Genomic DNA, 20,678 nt, shown 5'->3' with positions numbered 1-20,678 from the left:
TTAGAGATATATACACCTATTAAAGTTTTCCAGTAATTAGGAAAATTTGATAACAAAAAAACTTCAATATTTTTGGCATCAACTTTGTTTGAGTATAAGTTTTTATTGGAAGTTGAATTGTAGGCATGCAAAAATTGATGTTTCATAGCCAACGATTTCAAAATATTTTTAAAATTAGGAGAATGTCTTATGACGTTTTTGAAATATCTATGTTTAGCTTCAAACCTCAATGACCAAAGATGTCTCAAAGGCCCAAATTTTTTTATCAAATTTGGATAGTGGAGTAAAAAATGATGCTTTGGTCTAAGAGGGATATGTGGAAAATAACGTACCCTCAGATCCATATATTCTTCAATTAAACCATTTAAGAGACATATTTGTTGATTAGAAATTCGCAAAGCCATCAAAATATTTACTATACTACGCAAAGTTAAAATCATTCTCCAAATGTTACAATTTTCTAGCAGATGTATTTTTTCGTACATCACGAAAGGTAGAGTGTTAATGAAAAATAGAATTTGTGAAGCGCTACCGACGATTTTCTCGCCCCTTTTTATTGTAGGTAAACACACTCGTTCATATTCAAATTTGAGCATGGTATATTTCTCATTTATAAAATCAAATGTAATAAGTTTTTTAGAAATAAAATAAGACAAAGAATACATCAAGTCATACGCAGATATTCCTTCTAAAATATCATGGGCGAAGCACGGTGGTAACCCTTCTGCAACATGAAAATATCGTAGACTATTCATGGGTGAATTAAATTTTATACCCCTGTAAACATCACCGAGGGTAAGCGCATAATTAACATCAACATCATAAGATTTTTTATTTCTTGATTCATAAACTTGTGAATAAGAACAATTTTTTAAATTATCAACATAACACCATCTACAAAAAAAAGAATTTGTTCTGAAACTTTCTACAAATCCACCTATTTGATGGCTTCCAAGGTTGTCTCCTATTATTACTGCTAATCTACCTCTGAAATTTACATTCTTTACATTTATGCCTTCTTCTTCTAAGAACTTCAAATCAGAGATGAGTTTATCCAATATTTTAGAATATCCAAATTTTTTTAAATCTCTCTCGAAACACAAAGCTACTAAATTTATTTGCTCCGTTTGAGTTCTTTGCCAAGGAAAAAGATTAGCAAGTGTCATATAAATTCCTACAAGTTTATATTTTTTCCGAGCAGAACCCAAAGGATTGCATATTTCAAATGCATCTTGATATAGTATTACTTTTATTGAAAATCGATTTCCATCAATTGAGTCATTCTGTTTGAATATATCTCCATCTGAAATATCTTCAAATAAATTTTTTCGATTAGAAGAAGTCTCCATTACTTGTTTGAAAATATTCTCATTTTCCAGAAGAACTTTCAATGTTTCTAGAATAGGTACATAAAAATAAAAGCTATTTGAAGATATATTGTCAGAAGAGAGAACAACTTTTATAGGTTCCACAAAATTAAAATTATCTTTATAATATTTCTTTCTCATATAATTTGTTCGCAATAATCCGCTATTTTCATTATGAGCGAATTTGAATAACGTATCTGACAACAAGTTATTTTGTTTAATGAAACCATTTTCATTGAAATTATGTATCATATAATTTGTATTTAACTGATCTATATCAGAAAATCCATCAATTAATGTTTGTAATGATTTATCACATAAAAAAAATTTACTCTGTAATATGACATACATGTTCGCCAGCAACTGCACTCCTAATTTTTCAATTTCAACTCTGGAGCAATTTAAGTCTTCTGAGTTATTAGTAGGTGCCGTCACTTCTTGTATATCAGTCTGATTTATATCACTTCTTTCAATTTGTGAATCAATGCTGAAAACGGTTCTGTTTCGATTCCTATGATTACGGAAAACATGTGATCTGAAGCTTCTGATATTAGAAAAAATCGTATTTATATTACATATTATAGAAAGAGGACAGCTTACTCTAGCATTAGGTTCTTTGAAATGACTGTATAAATGGAGAAATAAATGTTTTTTGTTCAATGTAGCAAAATTACAACCAGCAACATTACAATTATTATTATTGTGTGAATTTCCCTCTCGAATTCCAACACTACTACTTTTCTTATTATTATGTGACCTGAATATATGTTGCCTGTAACCTGTATACGATTTTAAAATGACGCCACAGCCATTTCGGCGACAAATAAATTCAACACTTGGCCAATTTCTATGAACATAATAGTGAATATCATATTTTCTGATAGTGTGACAATGGAATGTACACAAATTACATTTGAACATCTTTGTTGTTTTCATATAAACAAAATATATGTACTTACTGAGACATTCGATGAAATCAATAACTAGCAACAAACTTTATGATAAATTCTTAAATTCTAACCTATACGCAACAACCGCAACGTAACTGCTGCTGACCATTATAATCAAAAATCGAGTGTGGCCTGGCAAATGGGGAATGCGCGCGCACTAGAATAACGACTTTTTTCCGAGTTTATTATGGAATTCTCCACAACAAATTCTTCAATATTACACGATTAGTAATGACTTTTATTAAGATTTATATTTTTACGTTGAAAAATTCAAGCGTTGAAAATTCCTGTATTGATGTTGGAAATAAATAATTACAAAATATTTACTGGTTATTTACAATGTACTACTACAGAACTAATAAAGTGTGTTAAGTTAATACAATATTATAAACGGAAACTTAGTAAAGTACTATGAATTTTTCCAGGATAAATATCGAATCAATATTTTTACCAAATAGAACATGCAAAATTGAAGAATAATTTGTGAAAAGTACATAGCATATGTAAACTTACCATATCAAAATAGAAATAATACTGGGCTTTAGGATTTATGCGTTAAACATCACGAAAAATAATGATTACTTAATATATACCGTGAAATTTACAGAATGCATCACGAAATTTTACTCACATTTTTTGCAGTGTACCGGACACGTGATCAAACCCCACCTATATATTGACGAAGATAAGCATTTGAGCTCAATGTGATCTTGTCAGTCTTCCTGTTCAAAAAAAAGTGCCTGAAATGGAAAAGTTTGTTATCATTGGAGATATATGCAAAATTCATAAATATGGTGTTCAAGGAAGATCTCTAGAATTCAAAATTAAGCCTGTACCTAAAGGAGTTGAACCTACACGATGGGTGAAAGATGCCATCGAAGGAATTGTGGAAAAAGGTGTGGAAGGTTTGCATCCTACCGACCAAGTCGGATTCACTTTTTGCTTCAAGGACTTTGCTCGCGGTCAAGGATGGATGCGGTTCAAACCGGCTAGTGAAGTTACTTTTGATGATATTTGGGAGACAATTTCTTCAATATACCAGTCCAATTCGACGGGTCTCAACACCGAAACTTTTTTGTTTAGGCATAACAAGCGTTAGGATTCCTATAGGAAAAGGACGCCCTCGCAAGTTCAACAATTTTTCAAGAGGAGTGTTCCAGCCGAAGAGGAATCATTTCAACAAAAAACAATGATAACCTCTGTCTTCCTCGTGCACTCGTTACGGCAATGGCTTTCGTTGACAAAGACTCCGACTTCACCAAAGTTCGTCAAGATATTGGAAAGTTGCAAACAACAAGAGCTACACAATTGATGTAGAAAGCAGGCGTTTATATACCTGAAGAAGGCTCGGGCATCCCTGAACTGCAAAAATTTCAAGCCTGTTTAGAAGATTACCGAATTGTTGTGTATCAATATGAAACAAAGGGTCGTGACGTAATTTTCAAAGGACCGGACAGCAACAAGAAGCTAAACCTTTTGTACCATGAGGGACATTACAATGTCATAACATCCTTGAAAGGGGCTTTCGCTTATGAGACGGTGTATCGTTGTAGAAGGCTCCAAACGTAATGTTGCTATCTATATGTATGGTACGTACTTTGATTTTCGTGGAGTCTTTATGCGTGATACGTTGCCAACTTGTGGTCCACGGCTGCGAGAATGTGCCGTTTTTAATATAAGCTACCCAATGAGTGCCTGCATTCAATTGAGAATCCAAGTTCAAGAATTCAAGTACAAAATTTTTGTTTCGGTGATAAAATATAAAAGTGTGCGATAACCTGATGAAATGGGTTTTTGTCTCCGACCACATATATACTGGTACGACCCATCACTTTGCCACATATTTCACACAAGACCAGTCTCCTGTCATAGTTATATTGCCATTTCTTAAATTCTTCATACGAGCCCCAAGATTCTGTGTTGAATGGTATCCAATTGCCATCATTTTTACGGGAAGTGATGTAACAATTATCACAAAGTGATTGACTTTTTGATAATTTTATTTCTTTGAGACACCTCTCGCACAACATCTTCTTCTTCGACGTCTAAACAATTAATGACAATTTTTCACATTAACTTCATCTGATATAGCGTGATGATCAGCTGTTTTTTAGATCACTTGGGTATTCTGACGCTTGTTATGCCTAAACAAAAAGTTTCGGTGTTGAGACCCGTCGAATTGGACTGGTATATTGGAGAAATTCTCTCCCAAATATCATCAAAAGTAACTTCACTAGCCGGTTTGAACCGCATCCATCCTTGACCGCGAGCAAAGTCCTTGGAGCAAAGAGTGAATCCGACTTGGTCGGTAGGATGCAAACCTTCCATGCCTTTTTCCACAATTCCTTCGATGGCATCTTTCACCCATCGTGTAGGTTCGGCTCTTTTTGGTATAGGTTTAATTGTGAACTCAATAGTTCTTCCTTGAACACCGAAACGGCGACTGTTCTTAACATACTCCTTTTTGATAATGAATTTTTCAATTTTTCACGTCTGTTCAGACTGACTGACACCGGCGAAATGAGCTTTACCAGTACATTTTCTATAAATTTGAAATTAATGTTGCCATCGGAGGTATGCAGCAAACCTCCACTATTGCCTACTGTTGATGTTGCAAAATGGTTTCGCTTCCTATTGGAGCTACGTCCGAACTTGTCGATAGTCATGATACAAAATGTTACACACATCGATATGATTCCAAAAATATGCGTTTTTTAACGTGATTAGGGTGTTCAAAAATGGTCCTTTCAACGCATTGAATTTTTAGCATTTTTTTGATACGTTTTTTGGGGCGAAAATGAACGTTTTATCGCATAAAATTTTTGGCATTTTTTTGACACGATTTTCGCGTCGTTTTTTGCATTATTTTTCATAGCGGTTACAATGCAAATCATATGGGTTTTTTGCACCAAATGATGGTTTGAAAAATAGGTTTTTTTCGATGCGATAGTTTTGACAAAACTGTATATTTGAACGCATCAAATTTTTGACATTTTTTTGGTGCGATTTTCACGTCAGTTCTGCGTTATTTATCGCATTGTATTTTTGGAATAAAATACATGTCATTTATGGATGATTTATTACTGAATAATGTCGGCTTCTCTGAGTTCATTGAATATAGCTGTAATTTCATTGTCATGTGACGTATTTCCAGCATCTTTCGAAGCTATAAGCAGCTTTAATCTATTGCATAACTCGTTCGGATCATCCCAATATACATACTCGAAAAGCTTGTCATTATATATCCAATGATAAGTATCGATGGCGTTCATTTGTAGAATGCTGGAACCAACATCATTGTTATCGTAACCTCTACCAAGCGTTTGTCGCATAACTCGTTCGGATCATTCACTTTCCCAATTTCAGAGCTAGATACTTTTTTCTTATACTTTTTTGAGATTTCATTAATTTTGTTTTTGCGCACAACATCGACTTCTTTACTGAGTGGTTTCATATTGACGAATTGCGTTTCCATCTCTATTCACACACACGTATGTACTTGTCGAAGCCTTTTCAATATCGCCCTTTATTCAAATCACATTCCCTGACAATACTTCCATACTTATCACGCCAACATTCGGCACACGTATAAGTTGTTTGGGTATCTTGGAATATGTCTGACACAAATAAATAACATCAATGTCCTTATGCCGACCCATGGAATAATATTCACGAATTTTTTGCTGACCATCACAAGCTACATCATCGAATATGATCTTATCAAAAAACACAATTTCCTTTTGCAAACTCGTTATTAAAACCACTATCAAAATAAATTTTCCAGTTTAGTCATTACCACAAAAATCTTATTTTAATTATCTACCACAAAATTCTCCCATCCACGCTTCTGTCTACTATTTAATACATGTTCTTTTACGTTTACAAATAATTGTCAGTTTTCACTTCGAGTCGACAACAGTTAGTATTTTAAAAGCATGATGAAAAAAATGTGAAATTTTTGATTGATAATGAAACTGCAAAATTTTGGAATTATATTGCAATCAAAATAAACAGATACACACACCCAATGTGTTTTTGGGCGTATTTGGAAGAAAAGTATGTATACTCAAATGTATTTGTTGTGTTTTATGGTTTTTGAATTTTACAGTGATATTGATTTAGATGACATGCCAAGTAGTATTAAAATACCTGACTATTTAGTAAAAGAAAAGATTGAAAGGAGCAAGACTTTATTTTGGCAATACATTTCCAAAAAAATTGAGAAGTTTACTTCTGCTCGGAATCTATTAGGGTATTTGTTGGACAAGTATGTATTTTGGTTAATGTTTACCGTGTTTCTAATTAAGATTTTTCATAGTGATTTAGACTTATCTGATATGCCCAAAAACATTTCAATACCTGTGGAGGTATTAGATTGAATGGAAATAAAGAAAGAAGTGATAGAGTAAGTTGATTCATTTCTTTCACAACTGAAATTTAATATTGACTTTGTCTTTAGATCTGAACCATCTCAACCCTCGGAATGTGAGAACAACCTGAATCAACAGTCACAACTAATTGATGAATCATGTCTAAATATTTTGTGAGTTGTTCAAAACTATTTTCAGTATCGAAAAATTTCATTGTGAATAATTTCAGCTGTCCAAAAACTGTGACGATGTCCCCCGCTCCACCCACATTACTGCCTATTGATACACCTCATTCATCAATCATATGTAAACGTTGTGGAGTGACATTTTGTTTTTGCCCGTGGAGTCTCGAGTGGCATCAATCTCATCGTCAGGATCTTGCCATGTATTACAAATGTAACGGAATGATGCAGATCACTCCTGAATAAATGATACATTTTGCTTATCAACCGAAAACATAATTAAATGAATATTTTTTTTTAAATGTCTTCGATTTTATTTGACAACCATCATTATCTGAATTTCAAGAACGAAATAGTGATTGTGTTTTAAGTGGTATAGTCAATTTGGAAATTAATGGTTCATCTTTCATTGAACTTCCACATCAAATTGCAAAATAACATGCATGTATCAATATTAAAAATAATGACAATGCCTGTTTCTCTTTTTTTTTGAAAATCCAGTGTAGATACATTCAGCCACATGCCAAATGCCTTCTGAACTATATGCCGATACTTATTATCTAGCGAAGATACCATACCATTTACCATTTACCTCCAACTCGGAATTCATTTTCAGCATGTTGCCATCGAGGAAATTCTAACAAATGGGCTGTTTCATTGTTGATTGTGCCATCTATTGGTAAATTATAACGTTCTTTCAAAAAATTTGATTGTGTATTATTGTCAACATAACCATACTTTTCAAGATTTTTTTGCACATCAACTTACGATGGCTCGGCCATAGCCGAACTCAGTACCAAAAAAAAAATAACCGTCTTGAAATGAAATGAATTGATCAAACCTAAAAGTTTTTTATTTGTAATGAACTGAATATTATTATTTTGAAACATTCAACCTAATATCTTACATGACAAATATTTCCCTGACTGAGAAGATTTCCCAAGTGATTCTGTCGCTAACGTTTTTGTATTACTTTTTTCTTTTTTGACAAAACGAAAACATGCTATTTTGGGAAACGACTTATTTTTTTTTGCAAAAAATCTACGGTAATATCATCAAAATTTAATTTTTTTTTTAAATACCTACATACTCTTTTTTTCGCTTTCACCAAAACAAAAAAAACAATACTTTTTTTTTGGTCTTAATTACAATTCGAGTCGATTTATAAATTCTGATAGCGTTCGTTGTTTGCGATAATATTTTGCGGTCGCTCACTTTCCATTTCAACGGCCAACAAGTCGCTTCCATGTCAGGTTCTACACATACACACATTCCATATTTTTTATGACGAAGTGAGGGAGTCTTATTTTTTCAAAATCTTTTTTTTTGGGGCTCAAAGCGACTGAAAATATTGTACCGCCTGTTTATGATGGTAGGTCGATAAACGTCTATTGGGTCTCGCTGTAGACTGAGAGAAACTTTGCGAAGTCGGTGGGGGCTGTCATGTTCTGGACGATAGCGCTCGCTGTTTTGCGGTAATCGTTTTCTGCGATCGTGGAAATTTCACTTTGATATCGACGTTATGTACTGCTGTCATAATTTTTCGCTACATTCACTTATGTTTCACTTTGCGAGCTTTTACATTGTCTCTGAGGTCTTTGACCAAAAATTAGCCCACACCCCGGTCGTAATTTGAGGAACCACCCCCAAATCGAGGTCCAAGTGGAGGGCCCAAATCGAGGTCCAAGTCAAGACCCAAATCGAGGTCCAAGTCGAGGGCCCAAATCGAGGTCCAAGTCGAGGCCCCAAATCGAGGTCCCAACATCAAGTCCAAATCATGCACCCACTCCAAAATCAAGGACCCACCTCCAAATCAATGATTCCTGGGTGCAATAGACAAAGCGATACGAAATGGCTACTCGTAACGAACATCAAAAATCGAAGACTCCGCCCCAAATAAAAAAACCCAAATCAAGGACTCCGCAACAAATCACACACCAAATTAGAAATGACTGTACGACCCTCCCCAAAAAATCGATGGCCCGCTCGAGGACCCGAGGTCCAAAATTTGGGATTTATGACCCCCACCATGCGACACTTGGTAAGACCAATTCAAACATTTCTCTAGTACTTTCAAGATCTCACGTTGGCGTCAAACCTAAGGCTCTCGCCTGGCACGCCGACGACCTGGGTTCAATTTCAACATAAAACTTTTTATTTATTCATTTTCAAAAAAATAATTATGGGCAGCGCGCGCGCTTGATAGCGTGACAACCTGACAGTTCCCCCTCCAACCACGTGATAACCGAAGTTGACCGGTGACACTGCTATCTGATGTTGACAGTTGACAGTGCTTCCGACCACGTGATTCAAAATGGCCGACCTGCTGGCTTAGCTTAATTGGCAAGGGTGTAACAAATGGGCGGAGTATGGCTTCGATAGGTGACAACTGGGGGAGTTGATGGATCCGTGACTGGTTGACCATGTGCGGAAGGGGCGGGGCTTCACACACTGATTACCTGTTGCGGTCAAGGGGTGCTGGATTCTGATTGGCTGAGGGGACAGGGGATGTAAAAAAGTGGAGGGGGTGCTTGATTCTGATTGGCTGAGGGGGCGGGGCTAAAAGAAGTGGAGGGGGTTCTTGATTCTGATTGGCTGATGAGGCGGGGCTTGAAAAAGTGGAGGGGCTGGTCTATAGTGCCGTTATAATTGCTTATTAAGAAACAAGTTCACCTCGTAGAAGCTACAATACAGAGCATACAGAAAAAACGAGACAATAGCTTTGACACTACGATAATTAAATAGGTACTCGTATTCAGGCACATCCAATAAATTGATAAATTTAGTTTAAATTAATTTCCTGAAGATTATATAGGTACGTAATATATTATTTGTTTCATTTGATTTTCCTGCCCTCCAATATATTTTTGCTCGAAAATTCAGTGCACTTCGAATAAAGGAAGGGACAGCACTAGTAGCAAGCACCTATTAAAGTATTATTCCAAAAAGCAAACTATCATTACTTTTTAACACGGTGGAAGTTTCAAAAAACCGCGATACGTGTCACTAAATAGTATAAAACAAAGTCGCTTCACGCTGTCTGTCCCTATGCATAATATAGCAGAGAAATACTGATAATTTTATAGGTTTCTAATATGGTGTAAATGAACACATTCCTCACTCACATTGCAAACGCCGGCTGAACCCTACGAGATAGATCAAAATAATGTACTACACCACCTTTTACTTTTTCACAAAGCGATTTTAGGCAATAGAGCAATAAATCTTATCCAATTAAGTACCCCCAATACATCGTGCATATAACATTTTCGAAGACATTACAGATATAAAATGCAGGAACATAGCGGTTGCGGCGGTACCGGCCCGGGGTCAGCGGCGCATGCCTGTAAATAGCACGACGAAGGTCGAGCTTCGTCCTACAGCACTTCATGATTAGCAGCGATTGCACGCGTTCATATGTATATTTAATATTAGCATTGCACCCATGCGGAGCCGGGGCGGATCGCTCAGCTTCCTCAAGCAAAAGTTTGGATGGATTATTCATAATAAAATTTTGTGAATAACCCTATCCATTGGCGAACAACATAATCCATGTAACTTGGGTAAAAATTCAATAAAAGCACAAATCTCTCATGTCAGTATCTAATTACCTCTAAGCAATTTTGCTTATTCAGATATCCATGCATAACTATTATTCCCAGTCAATACAATCATTCTGAAAACCTCACAACTTAGTTTCCTCAGAAAAACCTTGAGTGAATTTTCATTTTCATTTTTTGAGAAAAATATGAATCCAATCAATAGAATATAATAGTTGGTAGCTATTTCGTAAACAAGTATCTAACGAATGTAACGTTAAGATCTCCAAAATAGTTTTCATTCTCCATGATTATAGGAAAATGATTTTAACCGAAATCTTTGATATTGAAATTTTAATTTGGTTATGGAAATATACCGATATATTTTATCTTTGAAGATGGATATCGCCCGAGTATAGAGAGAGACTTCTGGGAAAAGGTTCATTTGAATTTGTTTGTTGAATTTATTCATTTCCTGCGAAAAACTGAGATTTATTGCGTTGGGTATGATATGCGAATAAGATAGAAATGAATTCCAGAATATATCAGAGATGGATTCAAAAGATGAAACGGATTTCTTAGAGAATAATTTTATCGTTGATCTTTGTCATATATAACAGTTTATCATGACTTCATGGATCAAATCGAAAGACAATTTCATTCATTTTCTCTGAATGTTCGTTCGTTAGCAACATCGGGAATTGATGATATATCAATTCGAATTTTCGAAAACTTTCCAGATTTTCACTCTCATTAACATATCCTTCTGTAAAGGCTGTTTTCCTGATTTTCTAAAGAACTTAGTCTCAAAACCACTTCATGAATGAGGTACTCGGGATGGCCCAGCCAGTTATAGACTCATTACTCTCATACCTATAGTAGCTAACGGCAAACCTTGGTTCAACCAAAAATTGCAAGCAGGCTGTCGCCTCCAAAAATCTTGCCTACCAGCAGTGGGGCAAAAATCCCAGTGCCAAAAACCGAATTAGGTTTGTTAATGCTCGCAACAGCTGCAAACTTATGATAAATGAAAGCAAAGAACTTCACAGTCAGAGAATTATAAACTGCTTGTCAATCCCAACGGGTTCAGATCCTTCTGGTCGGTAACTAAAGCTAAAGGAAGGTGAGTGGGGACACCTAATGCATCATGATGTATAAGATAGAAATCGTAATACATAGAAATTTAGTCCTTCATAACGTCAAACGATAGAAATGGCAATTGATCATATAGTACAAGATAGAAACGTACAGCGGCATAATTACAGTTTCATATTATAATCCATCATAATACAGTGTGTCTCACTTCTCTTGGAAACACCCTCGTATCTTCCGTAATATTCGAGGTAGAACAATGAAACTCTCAGGACTAATGGAAATGCTCAAAATGCACCTACCACCTGGATGGGGTTGGCCAAAGTGATATACACTGTCCGCCACTCGCGATGGAACACCCCATTTTTACAGTAAAACATATCAGGGGGCAAAATAGGCCCAAATTCCTTCAGATTGGTGATCAGGACTACCAATTTAATACGAATACACTTTTTTCCTGAAAAAAATTCAGTCCTGAAAAATCCGAATTTCTCGCACTCCTTATGGAAACACCCCCGTATCTTCCGTAATATTCCAGGTGGAACGATGAAACTCTCAGGACTGATGGGAATGCTCAAAATGCACCTACCACCTGAATGGGGTTGGCCAAAGTGATATACACTGTCCACCACTCGCGATGGAACACCCCATTTTTAGGTAAAACATATTACGGCGCAAAATAATTCGTTTCCAATACCTGAACCCCTTCATTCTATCTGGAGAGTACTCTCAGGTATGAAAGATACAGTTGCTGTGAGATGCTATCATCCATTTTGAGCCTCTCTGAGGAAAATGTCAGAGCACCACATTCTCAGATTACCGAGATAGTGTGAAGCAGTGTATGAAAAATTATCGATGGCGGCATCTATTATAACTGAAGAAGATTATTCGTAAAACTAATTCTGGTTGCTGAACATCCAAATTCTATCCCAACCAGAAGTGAAAGCTCTCGATTGATGAGCAAACACTGCAAAAAATGGAAAAAATCTATATTCAAAGGTTCACATCTCGAAAACTGTACAATTATGAGCTTTGGCTGTGGACACTTTCAATCAGCACATTGAGAACTACAACATATCAAAATTTCGGCAAAATTCAAGGCAAGCAATTTCTCATTAGAAATGTGCGGGATCCTTAATCAAAAAATTGAGGAAACATTTTACCCTCCGAAACAAAATTAATCTTTATACTCATTGCAACACCGAAACAACTGTTAATTTTTAAAGAAAAAATCGCACTCGGTGAACAGGTAGAATTTAGATTATTTTACCTACACGCTGAATTGTTGTCTGAAACCATTTGAAGGGATTGAATTACATCAGTTTCATTGAATCATGCGGTGCCCTGAAATCACCATGGAAAACAGTTGCTCATTGATATTTACTGTCAACCTGACAAGAATTTTCAAAGATCTTGTTACATTAACCCCCAAACCAGTTTTCATTGCATTTGTTGTTTCTAGTATTGTTGTTCTTTGAATCACCGTTGTTCCTGTTGTTTCTGCCGTGTTTTTGTTCCCATTGTGTTTATTGTTCCTGTATTTGTGTTGGATATTATTCCGGTGTTCCAGTTGTTTTCTGTTCGTGAGTTCCTGTTTATATTTTAATATTACTGAAGTTCCCATTTTGACTGATATCAGCTCATTTTGATTGACAAAGTTCAACATGGCACGTCTGTCACTTCAAGCAAAAATTGAAATTGTTTTAATTGTTGGTGAAGGGGTGAGGTCTTATCGTGAAGCGGCCGCTGAATTTAATAGAAGACCCGCTAAAGGTAGCTGTACACCCTGGAACTGTACATAAAATATATAATCTATTCGTGAGCACCGGTAACAGACACCAAGTAAAAAATGAAAAAAAAATTGTGAAACATCATATTGATGATGATACGATATTGGCGGCTCATCAAGCTGATCCTAGAATTAGTTTGAGAAACGTATCGCTTCAACTCAATATGAGCCGCAGTAAAATATGGAGGTGTTTAAAGAGGCATAAAATGCATGCATTCAAACCCAACGGAACCCATAGGAATCTACCTATGAAATGGTGTGGCCACCACGATCCCCAGATTTAACTCCACTGGATTTTTATTTATGGGGAAACTTGAAAAATAAAGTTTATAAGGATAAGCCAACAGATAAGGAAGATCTAAGTGCAAGAATTATACAAGCGTGTAGAGAAATCACACCTAGAGAACTGAAAAGAGTTGGAGGAAATAATAGAAGGCACATAGAAAAATATGTTCGATTGGAGGGAAATTTCATAGAAGGCACAAAAATATTAAATTGTCAACAGTTAAATCATTTGAAATTGATTGTTTTGTTTTTTAATTGAAAATGTGATTTTGAAAGTAGTACTTCGAAAGAATTTTGAAGAACATAACATTTTTCGCCACAAAATATCCTTGTTTTTTTTAAATAATAGGAAAATAAGAATATGAACTAACATTAACCATCCTAAAACCTCACTGATTACATGTTTCCGTTCCTCTTACAAAATTACCATTTTCTCTATTATTGAGAAGGAGTAACTTTCCTGACAACAAAATAAAAAATAAATTATTTATGTGAAAACAAAAGTCGAGTTTCTCCTAAACAATTTCGTTCATGTTTTGATATCAAAACAAAAAAAAATCTACCTCAATTATTGCGGAAGATACGGGGTGTTTCCATGAGAAGTGAAACAAATTCGGATTTTTCAGGACTGACATTTTTTCAGAAAAAAAGTGTAACCGTAGTAAGTTGGTAGTCCTGATCACTAATCTGAAAGAATTTTGAGCCTATTTCGCCCCCTAATATGTTTTATCGTAAAAATGGGGTGTTCCATCGCGAGTGGCGGACGGTGTATATCACTTTGGCCAACCCCATTCAGGTGGTAGATGCATTTTGAGCATTTCCATCAGTCCTGAAAGTTTCATCGTTCTACCTCGAATATTACGGAAGATACGGGGGTGTTTCCATTAGAAGTGAGACACACTGTACACTTCATCATAACGAACTTTTTCATAACGCACTCCATCATAACGCTAACGCATCATTCAATCATAAACAAAGTGCATCATAAAATCATTCCATCATAACAGCAACGCATCATAATATCAAACGATCATATTCGTAATCGGTAGAAACCGTAACGCGTCATAACATACTTCATCCCAACGTAAAACATCATAACGTAAAGTAATTTCAAAAACTACACCTCACGATTTGATCTTCACAAACTTTATTTGAAAAAATATAATCACAACATGTTTCGCTAGCGCAGTAGCTTTCTCAGGGATATGAGTAGGAGATTTGAGCCGGTTCTAAGCCTCCCCCCACCACTATGACATATTAATTGCTTTTTTATTGGTTGTTGTTTGGTGAAGTCAAGGTGATGTGACCTTGAAGGGTGTGGTGTATGGATCGTTCAGAAATTTTTTCTCGGTTCTAATCCTCCCCCTACCAATACGACGTGATATTTGCTTTTTTTTGTTGTGCAGTGAAGTCAAGGCGTTGTGACCTTGAAGTGTCAGGTGCATGGATCGTTCAGATTTTTTTTCATATGAGATTTTGTGTGTGTATGTGTGTGTGTGTGTAAGATAATGCACGGTACAGGGTTTCATCATGTGCTTGTTTGTCTATGTACAAACATACGTCTGCATACTTCGAAGATCCTCCAAGTAATGAATGCTCCATCGGCGTGAGGGCACCAAGTTAGTAGTGGAGTGACGTCACAGCAATAACCGTTCAACGGCTAGAGAGCGACATGTTCACTCCACGACGTGTGGCAGAGTAATGCGTATTCATTGGTCTGCTCTCACCTCCCTCGATGTAGTGAAGAATGTGACGTAACGCATCGCCCCAGACTCGCCATCAATGGTGACACGCAGGCGGGCGAGGACTGTGCTAACGTCTGTCCTCTCCGAGAGCGCAACGACAACTTCTTGTTCGTATCGCTCTCGAAGCAGTGAATGATGTGACGTAACGCATCGCCCTACCCTCGCTATTGAAGGTGACACGCAGGCGGACGAGGACTATGCAAACGTCTGCCCTCTCCGAGAGCGCAACGACCACTGCTTGCTCGTACCGGCAACTGTTATCGCATCAAGTTGGGAGATGGGCTTGGCTGTGACGTAAGGCATCTCTAGTGGATGCATCGATGTGTCCTTACCTACCCTCACTCTCGACGGTGATGTGCAGGCAGCGTGGACTATGGTATTTAAGAGGCGGGTGAGTGTAGGTTATGTCAGTTTTCATCGAGTGAGTTAGTGAGAACTATCATAGAAAATGTATTCTTGTGAATGTGGTAAATCTTTTAGCAGTAGTGACAACCTTCGTCGTCATCAGCTCCAGAGTTGCCAAGGAGGTTCATCAGTGAAACGAGTGAGATTAGATGACGCTGCAGCACCTATGTACACATGTAATTGTTGTAATGTGATGATTCCATTGACTCAAGTGAATTCTCACAATAGAACTCTACAACATAAGAATAATACATGTGTTCAATTCAGTAATGGTGTTCAAATTATAAAGAGCGCCTTCAAACGTCGGATTGCGACATACAGGGTGCAGAGTTCCATTGTTTCCACCAATTACATGTTATTCTTTAATGAAATCAGGCAGAAAGTTATAGAATTATTGGAATCGGCCATCAGGGTTCACAAAATCATCAAAGTGAATATGGAAGTATTTGGGAGTTATATTCTACAAACACAAGACCTGAAGGAAACCAAATCATTTAATTCACAGAATAGAACAGTTGATCAATCTACTGATTTGAATTCCTTATTTGATGGATTTCGAAATGGGATTATCGCTCAAACTACAGAATTCCAGGAACGTGATTCAGGTAAGCATTTCTACCAAGTTTTAATTGGATGGATTAGTAATTTTGTTTTGTATTTGAGGTTGGACTTGTGAAAAAATCATGTTTCTGGAGTTGAACATTAGTAAATACAGCCCGCTCAGTGGATGTTCATATGTGAAGCTGCCTGAATGTATCGAGCGTAGGAAGGCCGTGGTTAATGTCCGTAATGAAGATCAGCATTGTTTTGCATGGGCTATCACTTCAGCACTACATCCTGCAATCGATAGAACGTCAGAGGTTTAATCGTATCCACATTTCAGTACAGTCATAGATGTAACAGGTATGAATTTTCCGGTAAAGTTGAAGGATATTGTGAAATTTGAAGACAAGAATGATATTTCAGTTGATGTGTACGGTTTAGAAAGTGAATTCGAGAAGGGTAAAAAAATGTATGAAATAATTGGACCATTACGTCACTCTCAGAGAAGACTTAGAAGACATGTCAATTTGTTACTTATCACAGATGATTTCGGTAATAATCATTACTGTTGGGTCAAAGATCTTTCAAGATTAGTTTCAAGCCAATTATCGGCTCATGAACATAAGAAATATTTTTGTGATGGCTGTTTATTATATTTTTCTAATGAACAATTACTATTACGTCATAAGATAAATGATTGTAATCACTTGAGTACTACAACACCATCAACCAATTTCAAAGTCAATAAATATGGGAAAACGGTACCTGAAAATATACTAACTTTTGAAAACTTTGAGAAACAAATGAAGGTACCATTTGTAGTGTATGCCGATTTTGAATCAGTACTGAAGCCGATTCAAACCACTAAACCAAATCCTGAATACTCGTATTCAATCAAGACACTCAAACATGAGCCTTATTCATTTGCTTATTTGTTTAAATATTCATACAATGATGATTTATCAAAATTTGTTTCGTATAGGGGTTTGGATGCAGCCCAGAAATTCGTTAGCAGAATCGAAGATGATTTGAAAAATATTTATGAAAATCATCTCAGGTTTCCTATTCCTATGGATGTACAAACTCCTGAGGAAGAGGAACAGTTTGCTTCTGCCACAAATTGTGGCATTTGTTCTAAACAATTTAATGATGGCGAAGTCCAAGTGAGGGATCATTGTCACCTCACAGGAAAAAAAAGGTCCCCTGCTGCTCATTCATCTTGTAATTTGAATTTTAAATTACCAAATTTCATTCCTATAATTTTTCACAATCTCAGTGGATATGATTGTCATTTATTCATAAAGGAATTGTATAAAAACAAAGATAAAGTGGATGTCATCCCACAAACTAATGAGAAATATATATCTTTCACAAAACATCTCTTTACACACTCCTATACGGATAAAGATGGTAGGGTGGAAAAGAATTATTTGAAAATGAGATTCATTGATAGTTTCAGATTCATGCCTAGTTCTTTGGAGAATTTAGGTGCAAATTTAACATCTGATCAGTGTATCGAGATGCGCAAACATTTCCCACAAATTGAAAATTTCAATTTGATGAGAAAGAAAGGTGTATTTACCTATAGTTTTGTTGATGACATCGAAAAACTGAATCATCCAAGACTTCCAACCAAAAATCAATTTTATGATAAACTCAATTGTGAACATATATCAGATAATGATTATGGGAGAGCTCAACTTGTTTGGAATTTATTCGAATGTCAGGATTTGGGTGAATACTCTGATTTATATTTGAAGTCAGATGTGTTACTATTATGTGACATTTTTGAAAACTTCAGAAATATATCTGTTGATAAATATAAATTGGATCCGGCACAATACTTCACTGCACCCGGATTATCGTGGAATGCCATGTTGAAATATACTTATATTGAATTGGAATTACTAACTGATATTGATATGGTTCACTTCTTTCAAAAAGATATTCGTGGTGGAATAAGTCAATGTAGTGAAAGGAAACATAAAGCAAACAATAAATTTTTACCGAATTATAATCCAAATGAACCAGGTGAATTTTCATGGTTAGCACCTCATGAAATTCTCAATCTTGATATAATGACTGTGGATATTGATAGTCCTTATGGATGTGTATTGGAAGTGGATATACATTATCCCCAAGAACTTCATGATAAACATTCCGATTTACCATTCTTAGCTGAACGTTTGATACCTCCATATGCATAATCGAAAGTTCCCAAATTAATTCCTAATTTAAACGGCAAAAGAAAATAAATTGTTCACTATAGAAACTTACAGCAAGCTGTCAATCATGGTTTGATAGTGATGAACACACATAGAGTATTGAGGTTTAAGCAATCATGTTGGATGAAGCCTTATATAGATTTGAATACTGAAATGCGTAATAGGTCTAATAACAAATCTGAAAAAGATTTCTACAAACTAATGAATAATGCAGTCTATGGAAAAACAATGGAAAACGTAGACAATAGAATTGATGTTAGACTCATTACACATTGGGAAAATATAAAAAGAACTATAGGTGCTAGTTGTCTCATATCGCGACCAAATTTTAAAAAATGCTTTATTTTTACAGAAAATTTTGTTGCCATTCAATTGGCTAGAGTAAAAGTTCATTATGATAAACCACTATATTTAAGATTTTCCATTCTAGAATTATCTAAAACAGTTATGTATAATTTTTTCTATGGATGTATCAAACAACAGTTTGGAAAAGATGCGTCCTTACTCTATACTGATACCGACTCCCTCATTCTCAAAGTAAATACAGACAATTTCTATGACTTTATCAAAAATAATATAAATACGTTCGATACATCTAATTATAAAATAGGAAACCAATTCAATATTCCAGTGACAAAGTCAGTTCTGGGTAATTTCAAAGATGAATTCCCAAATGATCCAATAATCAGCTTTTACGGTACAGGTGCTAAAGCGTATTACGTGAAATCTGTTGATGGTGAACTGAAGAAGGCCAAAGGTGTGAAACGATCTGTTATAAAGAATGAATTGACATGTGAAGACTATGAAAAAATCATTGAAGAGGGAGGTATGATATTCAGGAAGATGAACTCGTTCAGAAGCGTATTGCATGATATTTACACTGAATTGAAAAATAAAGTCGCTTTATCGTATCATGACGACAAGGGATTTCTCATTCCGAATACCACTCGAACTCTTCCATGGGGTCATAGCGATATAGAGTTTTATCGAAATGATCCTAATGATAACATTCGTTAGGTGTCTGAAATCGTTCATTCTTTTTCTCAAGAGAGCGCCTTAGACCAACTAATTAATTTGTTGACTGTAGAGATGAATAATTGAATTATAATTCGAAGTATTATTGCTTATTCCTTCAAACCGGAACATTCTTATTTGTGATTATTTGTGATTATTGTATTATGTATTGTATATGTATCACTTTTACCAAGTTACTTAGATGAATAAAAAATGATAAAAATATTATTTGTTTCATTTCTATTTTCCTAACCAATTACTGCAAAGTATATAGCATAATGTAAATGAAAGAAATATCACTTTGAAAAGAATCATCGTAGAGTGCACAATGTCTAAAACAATCGATACATTTGGTATAAAAAGAAAATTGGGTGGAAATGTCATTCGAGGTCCTCCCGGGATTGGTTTTAAATCAACAAAAGATGGTCATTATGACATACAAAGAAAAATATTGAAAAATACAAGTGAGCCAATTGACAAGAGTGATTGTGTAACTGTATCATATCTTGAGGGGGAAATTAACGGAACGAAGGAGGTTATACTTCTAGCCCTACAAGCTGCAATATTGCTCGCGATGCCCGTCAAGCATTTGATGATAAAATTGCAGAGGCTCGGATAACTTTCACTCGTAAATTTGACAAACTTACAAATGATGTAGACATAAAAATGTCTGACATAACAGCGTCTACAAATAAAAAATTTGATGCTATGTCAAACATAACAGCGACTACAATGAAAAAGTCTGATGCACTGGAACAGAGAGTTGAAGTTTTGGAGAAAAACCATAAAGTCAGGCCATCAGGTGGACTGGGATATCCAGGACTGGACATTGATCCAAATGTTAGAATAATAGAACCAAAACCAACAGATGACGTATTAATTGAACCAACATGGTGAATTTACCCCCGCGATAGGTTAGGTTAGGTTAATACATACTGTAGGTTAGGGTCATACATACGTTAGGTTAGGTGTTAGGTTAGATTAGGTTAGGTTAATACTTACGATAGGTCAGGTTAGGTTAGATTAGGTTAGGTTAGGTTTATACATACTGTAGATTAGGGTCATACATACGTTAGGTTAGGTGTTAGGTTAGGTTAGGTTATTATTCACGGTTATTATTTACGGGGCGTGGCCTGAAAGCCTCCCCTCGTCGCCACCCACTTTTCAGAGAG

General features: G+C 35.7%; 1 long non-coding RNA gene across 1 annotated transcript; it reads left to right on the top strand.

Moving 5' to 3' along the window:
• Window positions 1–6,274: 6,274 nt before the first annotated feature.
• LOC141482370 (uncharacterized) lies at window positions 6,275–7,063 on the top strand. The gene is made up of 3 exons (XR_012465472.1): window positions 6,275–6,584; window positions 6,636–6,860; window positions 6,917–7,063. It is a non-coding gene; the product is annotated as an uncharacterized lncRNA (long non-coding RNA).
• Window positions 7,064–20,678: the final 13,615 nt, after the last annotated feature.

Source organism: Leptinotarsa decemlineata, unplaced genomic scaffold (genome assembly GCF_025532065.1).
Source record: "Leptinotarsa decemlineata unplaced genomic scaffold, Ldec_3_MD MMD2_P_RNA_scaffold_14, whole genome shotgun sequence".
Classification (NCBI taxonomy): domain Eukaryota; kingdom Metazoa; phylum Arthropoda; class Insecta; order Coleoptera; family Chrysomelidae; genus Leptinotarsa; species Leptinotarsa decemlineata.
Note: the sequence above shows the minus strand (reverse complement) of the source record. Positions and strands in the feature narration are given on the sequence as shown.